Below are 3,159 nucleotides of genomic sequence, written 5' to 3' on the forward strand. Positions count from 1 at the left end.
CTGGGATTCGAACCCAGGATCTCCTGTTTACTAGACAGGCGCTTTGACCATCTAAGCCATGGCGCCTTTACATACTAACCTAGCTTAAGAAATCACTGGGAATCTTAGGCGTATCACTGTCTCTTTACAGATGTATCTAGCAAATAACGCAAGGACCTCTGTCAGTGGTAATGTAAATGTACATCCAAGAGGATTTTATTGCAATCGAGCCAACATGCCATTCTCTGAACTCAGCGCTTTTTATCTTTCCAACAGCCCACTGATTTTCTGAAGTTAATACATTAACCAGGCAGAAGCCCAAATGCATGCTATGGTTATTTTATGCAATATATACACCCCTCTCTCTCAGGGCATGGGGGAGGTAACTGCATTGTACAGGCCATGACAAGAATGGTTTTAGTGTTTTAAAAGTGCAAACTACCTTGGGTGTCCTGGCAGAAAGGAGGTGTACAACAAATAAATAAATAAGCTTGTGCTGCAGGCTTTTTTTTTTTCTTTTTGCATCAAACAAGGATTCTTGATGGTTGGGAGACCAATGTTAAAGGATTTCTCAACATAAGAAAGCATGTCTCGGTTTACACCCATATACAGAAATCCAATGTAAACATCTATATTTTTAAAAATCTCACTTGCCATTTGATTCCCCCCACACACCAACATTGCTTTTCACATCAAATGATAGAAATATAGAAAATGGCATTCTGCCATATTTAGAGTGGGGTAGACGGGGACAGGTATGTGTCATTTTTGCTGAAAAACTATACAATAAGCACACACATCCTACTTTTTCCAGTATACTGTAAAATCTCCCAGCTCCAGCAATGAAATCTCCATGTACACTAAAGGTCCTGAATCAATTATTTAAATTAATTGTACTTTCCTGTCAAATATGATGGACCGCAATTCTCTTAGGCTGCAATCCTAATCATGATATCTACTTGCATTCCAGTGAGTTCAGTGGGGTTTATTCCCAGGGAAGCTTGCTAAGGGTTTTGCAGCCTTTTGATCTTTCTACACTGGAAATGTAAAAAGGCTTCAGTATTGCACCAGCATTCCATCACATGCTCCAGTTTAACAACAACAACAACAAAAGCAGCAGTTGCATTCAGGTAAGAGTGAAAAGGCAGGTTTGTTTAATCCAGCAGGTGGGAGACCAGGGGTGTGTGTGTGTCGCCACATACTCTGCCCTTCAGTTTCTCATGCATGAATGAACGGTTGGCTTTTCTCCTGTGGTGTGCATCTCTGTGTAAGAGGAGAGATGGCACACTTTACCTGGGATTTTGTTGTGGAATAGGCAAAGCCCACTCCAGTCCCGGATTGATTATGCCCCTGCGTTCATTCTCAGGGAATCTTACAAGCATCTTTGCAAATTATGCACAGGGTCCTCGAAATATACTAGGAAATACACGAATATACCAAGAGGAGGTGAGGAGGGGCTCACAAGTCACAAATCAAGACTGTGGCCTAACTAGATTTGGAAAATAGATGCCCCAAAGCAGAAGGAATGGAATTATGTGTATGGGAATAACCTTTAGTCCTCAGAAGGTACCATCTCTCAATCAATCTGAACCTGTTTTCTGACCCTAGTTCAGTGTTTTTCAACCACTGTTCCGCGGCACACTAGTGTGCCGCGAGATGTTGCCTGGTGTGCCGTGGGAAAAAATTGTTTATTTGATTCCTATTCAAGAGAATTACTTTATATATAGTCAATATAGGCACAGAGTTAATTTTTTTAACATTTTCTAATGGTGGTGTGCCTCGGGATTTTTTTCATGAAACAAGTGTGCCTTTGCCAAAAAAGGTTGAAAAACACTGCCCTAGTTAACCACCATGTGCTCTGAGACCTCTGTCCCCTGTGTTCATGTTGATACTTTCACACATCGCCTCTAACTGCAAGATCTGGCCAAGCACTGGATTCTCCACTCTCAGACTTCAGGATCCTCTGGAGATATAAGCTTAGAAGTTTCAGAATCATGCTGGGGGAAGGAATCAGGCATTTTAAAACTAGAAAGTAGCACTTTCCGCATTCAGAGGCTTTCTTCAGACACCCACCCTTGGATTTCTGTTCCCATTATAGACTCCTTTTCTTCTTTTTGGGAACCACACACCAATGAAGCAGGAGGATGGAGGGTCCTTTTGAAGAGCATCTGGGAACCGAGCAATTAGGCACAGCTGGGTTGAATGAGTTCATAATCTTGTGCAGGGTAAGTAGCCCATGGTTTGGATGAGGCAGGGCCCACTTCTGATCCTTGAAAAGAAGGCACCAGAACACACCAATGGGAGTGCCACTGGTGCCCTATAATTGAGGTTGTTGTTTACAGATGTCTTCCCACTATATTTTTTCAGAGTTGCACATTTAGCTTTGGTTTCCCAAGTAGTTACCTTAATAGATGGTGACATAGGGAAAGTTCACCTGTGAGATCAGGCAACTGAGTGTTTTGCATGTTCACTCTAAAATAACTCCCATTGATGAGGGTACCAGCTCAAATCCCACCATTTCTTAGCCTAGTTTCATAACTACAGAATCGATGTACATAATCTGACTTCCCCACACAAATTTTAAATCGGCTTGCAAAGTCATCGTGGCTGTACGTGTGGCAGGGCAGAGCTGGGGTATCCAACAACACCTGAAGTGCCACAGATTCTCAACCCTTTCATTAGCTTCCATCCAAACCCTTAACAGTACCTGCCACAGTAGTACAAATGGGAATTACGAGCTGGAGCACCTTGAGCTTTCCATTCTACTGCTAACTCCAGACTAGAAACCACCAACAAAGAAATAATTAGGTGCAGGTATCTGTTGGAAGCCCCTTCATGGATCACTGCCTTGTCGTGGCGAAGGGGCTTGAATTACTCAGGGAAGCTATGGACAGGTCAAGAAGGACAGGTCATAGTGGAGAGTTTGGACCAAACGTGATCCACCTGGAGAAGGAACTGGCAAGCCACTCCAGTATCCCTGCCAAGAAAACTCCATGGACAAAGACAACAGGCATATAAAAGATATGACGCTGGAAGATGAGCCCCTCAGGTCGGAAGGCGTCCAACATGCTACTGGGGAAGAGCGGAGGACAAGTACAAGTAGATCCAGAGCTGATGAAGCGGCTGGGCCAAAGCCGAAAGGACGTTCAGTTGCTGATATGCCTGGAAGTGAAAGGAAAG

General features: G+C 43.4%; 1 non-coding gene across 1 annotated transcript in view; it reads right to left on the bottom strand.

The window, feature by feature from the left end:
• Nucleotides 1-66, bottom strand: part of TRNAT-AGU — a 74-nt gene extending 8 nt beyond the window's left edge. Inside the window, exon 1 of the tRNA in view lies at nt 1-66. This exon is cut by the window's left edge and continues 8 nt beyond it. This is a non-coding gene — a tRNA (tRNA-Thr).
• Nucleotides 67-3,159: the final 3,093 nt, after the last annotated feature.

This window comes from Lacerta agilis, chromosome 14, assembly GCF_009819535.1.
Source record: "Lacerta agilis isolate rLacAgi1 chromosome 14, rLacAgi1.pri, whole genome shotgun sequence".
NCBI lineage: Eukaryota > Metazoa > Chordata > Lepidosauria > Squamata > Lacertidae > Lacerta > Lacerta agilis.